The sequence below is a fragment of the Chinchilla lanigera genome, unplaced genomic scaffold (genome assembly GCF_000276665.1).
Source record: "Chinchilla lanigera isolate Chin_1 unplaced genomic scaffold, ChiLan1.0 scaffold00003, whole genome shotgun sequence".
Taxonomy (NCBI): domain Eukaryota; kingdom Metazoa; phylum Chordata; class Mammalia; order Rodentia; family Chinchillidae; genus Chinchilla; species Chinchilla lanigera.
In genome coordinates this window covers 9,120,176-9,126,858 of record NW_004955404.1, presented here as the reverse complement: position 1 = coordinate 9,126,858, position 6,683 = coordinate 9,120,176, and the positions used below count along the sequence as shown (strand labels likewise).

At 41.7% G+C, this 6,683-nt stretch overlaps 1 protein-coding gene across 1 annotated transcript in view; it reads right to left on the bottom strand.

Annotated features, from left to right (window-relative positions):
* The window catches only part of Fgf14 (fibroblast growth factor 14), a 625,574-nt gene that overhangs the window by 203,059 nt on the left and 415,832 nt on the right, over positions 1-6,683 (bottom strand). The window lies entirely within an intron of this gene.

Sequence of the window (6,683 nt, the reverse complement as noted above, 5' to 3'; positions counted from 1 at the left end):
GTCCGCGGGTCTCAGCGCCGCGCTCCGGGCGCCCCTGGGCAGGTGCCGCCGCCGCCGGCTCGCGGCTTCTGCCGGTGATTGTCAAGTGCTTGGGAAATCAGCATCTGGAGAGCGCAATCTTCTCCCCTGAGATCTCTAATCAAAGCGCTCCGCTCCCACCCCACTGCACCCCCACCGCCTCGGGGGTCCCCCTCCTCGGTACCGCTTCCGAAAGTAAATAACAATAACAATAATAATAATAATACTGACTTAAAATACTATTTTTTAAAAAGCTAAAATGGATTGTACGGGTTGGGTGCTAGAAGGCTGAGCTAAAGCAGGTGGAGTTGAAGGAATAGCCCCATGCTTTTTCTTAGATGAAAATCGCCCGTTTCCGAGGCTGCGGCTGCTCAGCTGGGGCTTCTCGGTCTTTAACCTTAGCCTTCTGGTCCACGGAAGGAACTCAGCTACTGGGCGAGGCTGAGGCGGTTTCAGCTCTCCTGGGTAATCCCTTTGGCACCAGAGCCCCCCACCTGGGCGGAGGCAGACGAGGGAGGCCCGGCAGGAGAGTGTCCGGAGGAGGGAGGTGCTTGGGCTTTTCTCCTTCGTCCCCCTAAACTTGCTGCTGGACTCTCCCTTCTACCGCCAGGAAGGATAGGTTTGCCATTTTTCATAGACAACGCGGAGCAAAGAGGGAAGAGGAGGAAAGCGATGTTGTGATGTGCTACGCAAAGACTCCAGCCCCAAGTCTGCTCCCGCTTTTGGAGCCGGGCACAGCCAGGCGGCGGAATGGGCTCGCCGCCTAGGAGGGTGTGGAAGAAGTCAGGACAAAAATATTGGGGCAGGGGGAGGTGTCACAGTAATCTAGTGACAGCAGAGAGCCGCCAGACTTGGGGACACTCCAGCGTGAGCTGCTGTCTTTTGGCAAGCTCTGCTAGAGGGCGAAGCCGTATGAACTCTGTCTGAAATTCAAATACAACATCTGCTGCCTCCTCCCCTCGGCTTCCTGTCTGCGACCCAGCACTGTTCTGTCTCAGATAACTGAAAACACGAAGGAGCGAGAGAAAGGAGGGAATGGAGGGCACCTGAAAAGAGAAGGCTGGGTGAGACACTCTTCACGCTTGGGTGAACACCGATCCGATCGTGGTTTCTAGGATACACCCGAGTGACAGAACCAAGTGGGGCTCTTGCTGGAGGCTTCTCACTTTAGTATTATTTTTTTCTCCTCCTCGCTTTACCCTGTTTTGCCTATCATCGCAGGAAGGTAAAGAAAGAGAAATGCAAAAACTAGACTCGTTCAAAATCCAGGGTGAAGACCGAGAAAAGAGGCTCATTTGCTAATCAAGGGACTTGTAAAACATCTTCCCCAGTGTCGGCTGCGTGCTGGAGAGGAGAGGCGCTCTACCCAGGCAGCCTTGGGAACACTTCTGAACCAAAACACACTTCCTCTTTGTCTCAGGAACAGGCAGAAGTGCTATGAAGACTTGCTACCCAGCAAGTAGGGGGAGTGCAGGGAGGGCTGATGACAGGGAGGCTGGACTCTTGCCCCAAACAACTGCCCCACTGCCTCCCCACGGATGGAGCTGCTGCTCTGCTGCTAGTCATTACCTTTACTCCACACTTACTAAGACGACTCCTTTAGGAAGAGTTCAGCTTATGGGAGTGTGAAGGTTTGGGTCTCATGGGATAGCACTGGCTTCAGGACTATGTTTGTCACATTTACCATTAAAGAGCATACCCTTTGAGTTTATTTTCTTAACCTTGCTGTTAAAACTAAAGATATTATGTTTATTTACAGACATATGCCACTTATTTTGCTAAAAGTTTGCAGACCCTAGTCACCCCTAAGGTAGTAAATGAGGGAGCAAAAGGACACCGGTTGTTTTGCTCTACCTTTCCATGTTCTGTCACTTCACGTGCTTTGTTCTTCCATTTTTAGTGAGTGTGGGCTCGTGTTCTGTTGCTGTGACTCTGTTTAAAAGGGAAGGCTGTCTGTAGCGAGATGGACAGACCTAATAAAAAGCCTATTGAAGTATTTGTTTTTGTTCTAATTCACTGTAAAAAGCCCCAGTGGATATTAAGAGTCATTACTCTTGGCTTCCATTCTTGTAGAGAAGCCATTTGGACATTTCAGAAGTTCTAGCTTGGAATCTTTGAATGATTCCCTGAGTAAAGCAAACAGGTTTGCCTTCTTCTACTGATTTTTAAAAGAAGCACACTGTTAATAATAGTGACCTTTTCAAACTACTACGTATCCACCAACAAACCATTTATATTAAAGACTTCTTAGGCTTTTTGATGTAACTGTATTAATTTGAAGAGAGTGAGATTAAGCTCTTATTGTTATTATAGGTGGATTAATTATTCGTTTCCAGGCATTTTCTTGAGCTGCAGTCGCTTCTCCAATCCTTTGGGTTGGGAAGTTAGGTGAGGCTGTCAGTTTGCTTCTCTCCCTTCATTGTCTAGCAGCCCTAGAGGAGGCCAAGATTCACCAGCTCAGTCAGGGATTCTTCACCCGCCTAAGCTCTCCAAGCAGAAGCCAGATCCCTACCAGGGGCGCTGCTGCTATCCTCCCTTGAAAGCACTTTTTCACTTTTTTTTTTTTTTTCAGGAAGGAAAGGAAATTAATCCTCACAGTGCCCACTGACACCTTGAAACACAAAAGACTTTTTGCTTTCTGATAACAGAAATGCTCTGACTTCTTTCTTGATGTGTTCCAAAGCCCAGGGCAGCACCTGAACCAGGAATTCCTGGGTCTCAGGACACTGGTTCAGACTGTGGATTTCACAGACCTCAATTTACTGCTTTTCTGTTTTGTGGCTTCTTCTGTTAAAGGAGCCTGGAGAGGGGGCAGCATTGGGATAATCAAAGTCTTTTAGCTTACTCTCTCCCTGCCTTCTCTCACCTCCCCAAAATGCTTTTTAGTTGTTTAGAGATAGAGATAAGTGAAAGAAAACGCAAGAGGGCCATCTGCTGTCTTAAGATGTGATAAAGGAGCGTGCAAAGCAAGGGTAAAAACCGATTCGGAGATGGAGAACACAAAGCCGAATGTTACTGCAATTTGGAAAACACATGCTCATTCCTCAGAAGCTCCTTAGACTTTTGAATGTCACCTTTGACTTTACAAACACAAAAGAATAAAGAAAGTACTGCCCAAATAATGTAGCTGTCAACAAGCAGTTCAGGGCTGAACACTGAATTTGGATGCTTAGTTCTTTTCTCCTTTCTGCCACTTCCTGGCTGAGTAGTGACTTCCAGAAAATTGCTTTAATTTCCCACAGCCTCAGTTTCCTCAACTTTTCAATGAAGAAAACAGCCTGTTAAGTTGTAGGGGATGTAAAGATCCTAGCACAGTAAGTGGCCTATTCTAGGTGTTCCAAAATCATTGATATCATTACCATAACCTTCCAGACCACTCATTTCTATGCTATAAATTCTTTTTTCACTCCCATGTTTTTTGACATCAATATTTATGTGTTCTCATATATATATTTTCTTATGCCCTTGATGCGTACATGATAATACTTCAAATCACCATAAATGTAAGACTTTATTTTAGGTTTTAGTGAAAGAAGTCCAAGTTCAAACTTCAGTCATTTTTGACTACATTTCTGAATTTAGCCCTGTGAGGCTATCTCTCCATACCCAAATCCCAATAATAAAAATATTTCCTACTTCCCAGAAATTATAATTAATGCAAATGAGAAAATGCTGTTAAAACTGAAAAGCAACATACAAACGTGAGTTTGCTGGAAGATAATTAGTCTACTACTTCAATATTCTTGAAGACCTCCTAAAGAGGTCACTGTCTTCTTGGACCTTGGACTTTATTTATGTTGTTTCCTCTGCTGAGGGTATTTGTACTATCACTTCCTCATACTTTTCTTTTTAATATGAAGCTCTGGCCAAAAACAGGATTAGAATGAGGACAGCAAAAGCCAGGCCACATGTCCTTGAGCGATTAGCTTATCCTCTCTAATCCTCCATTGTTCTCCTGTAAAACTGTCACAATAAAAGAGGTTGTGAGACCTCAAGGAGAGTGTGGATGTTAGATACTTAAGGGAGTACCCAGAACACAACTGGAAATTCAATAAACGCTAGCCATTGATAACTATATAGATATTTATCACTTAGGTATTCATTGATCCAGTGATCAAGTCTTTATTGATTGCATATGTCAACACTGTAGAAGGTAAGTCAATAGATTTTTATATTAAAAAATAGAAATAAAGAGTTTTGACTCTGTCTTCATGAAGATATGGTCTGACTTAGATCTCAACATAGATATCTTATGCTGAGGAATTTTCTCATCGTCACACCACCACCATAATCTTCAATTAATGTCAAATCTAGTGCCCCTCCTAAGCACTTTAACATGTCGATATTTTACTTAATAGTTGTTACTTGAAGAATAAGTAGATTTATATCTCTACAAATATGTACAATTACTTCATGTTTAATATGGCCAATACTGAATTCTGATTTACTATTCTTCCATTTATTTTTTTCTTTTTGTTACACGATCTTGTTACGTAGTCCTGACTGACCTAACTAACCTTGAGCTGACTGTGGTCCAGACTGCCCTTGACCTCACAACCCTCCTGCCCGAAACTCCCAAGTTCTAGAATTACAGGTATGTACTATGCTACCTGGATTTATGTTCCTCTTTCTTAAACTTGCTCTTCCTGTACTCTCCCTCGTCTCTGGATTGGCAACTCCATTCTCCATGTTTCTCAGGCCAAAACCTTTAGCATCATGCTAATTTCACTCTTTCCTTAACACCTCATATATACTGGCACCCGCTATTCACTCTATTTTCACTATCTACCCAAAACAAGATCACTGTCACCATCTGTACCACTTCCTACTGAGCACCACCAGCAGCAGCAACCTAATTGATGTTTCAGCATCCAACTTATGCCTCTTTGGGTATCCTCACCACTGTAGCCAGTGTTGAAGGTACAAATCATCTCATAAAACCCTCCACCTTCAAAGATTCCTCAGTCCTCCAAGTCGATCATCGTGCCTTAGCGCGATTTGTGCTTTACTTCTGCCTTCATTTATCCTGACTTCATTGTTTCCCTCCCTTCATTCACCATTGCTGTTCTCCAGCCTGCCTGCCATGCTCCTGTGGCAAATCCTTTCTATTTTCTGTCCCATCTTCCTTTCATTTCCAGCTATTTGCTTCCGTGTTTGCTCAGAGAGCTACTGACAACAACAATCCCTGAAAACAAACAATGCCTTCTTGTTTCCCTGCTTTATGTAGCACAGGACTCACCATTTTCAAAATTTGTATATATTTTTCTTATTTAGCTTGTTTCTTTTCTTAAGATATGAATCTATTGAGATGGATTTTGTCTCTCTTTTTAAGAGACCTTGTGGTTCAGCGGTGTGAGGCAAAGTGGATGCTCAATGAATATTTGTTTATTGAAAGATTAGGAAGTGGGATAAGTGGACAGCTGATACCAAGTAAGAGGAACAGAAAATCTTCTTTAGCCCAGTCTGTCAATGATGAATTACCCCATGGTACTTAATATCTTTAAGCATGGAGACAGCTAAGATTCCATCTGGACTATGCACTATATCAGCTCCATAAATGTGATGTGTAGACAGACCATCCTTTTACCTTTGCTCAGTGGCTTAGATTCATCCAGAAATGACATGCAGTTTAGTTCTGAATGTCAGCAGTGCATTTTAAAGGATGTAAGACTGATTCCTTTTGAGACAAAAAAGGCCTTTACCATTGGTCTTTGGGATTCACCCCCATATGCTCCCTTCCATGAACACCCTGCTTTCCCTGTTAAGTCTTGTTTGACAATGACAAACTGACAATATGCATTTTTCAAGTTTACCACATCCAATCCATTAGAGAATATGAAACCAGATGAACACATTTTCTAAAATTATCTATAATTGTATTTATTAAAGTAAATGTATCCCAGGGCAGGAAAGTACATAAACAAGAAATAGGCTTTTTGATGTGGACTTCATTATTAAGGATTTTTTTCCTCTTGCCTTTTGAGTTTCTATATTCTAAGGGATTCTATTGCATAATTACCTGACTCCCAAATGGATAAATTTTTGTAAGGTTTAACTTTAAATGTGCGCAGTTTTTATTCTTCAAATAAAACATCTAAAGAGCATATTTTGCATATTGACGTCCATATGAAATTATTTTCCTTGTTATTGCCCACAAATTGACTCTCTGCTTATTTTTCTTTCATTTCTACCATTGCTACAGCCTCTATTTCAACTTGTCAAATTCATCAAATCTAAGTAATCAATTTAAAATGCACAATTATTTTATGTACCAAGAGGCAAAAAGAGAAACAATTAAACCATGTCATCCCATAGATTTGAATATGCTTGCTAGGTTCAGAGTTATTTAATGCATAAAATCTATTTTCTTAGAACCAATAAAATATGCTGTAAAGGCATTATATAAGTTTATAAATGGCAGTCATGCCTTTGTCAATGGTGCTATACCCGGTGTTTCACTTAGATATTGTATAGCTTCTCATGAAACATGCTTTTAAGTCCTTCAGAGCATCTGTATGTTAAAATAGTTGCTATAGTAGTAGTAGCAGCAGCAGTAGTTGTTGTTGTTGTTATTAATTCCTTTGTTCCCTATTGATTCTGAATTGGAGGGGAAATAAGACGGAGGAACAAATATTTCAGAAATATTTCTGTTGATAATTTTCATA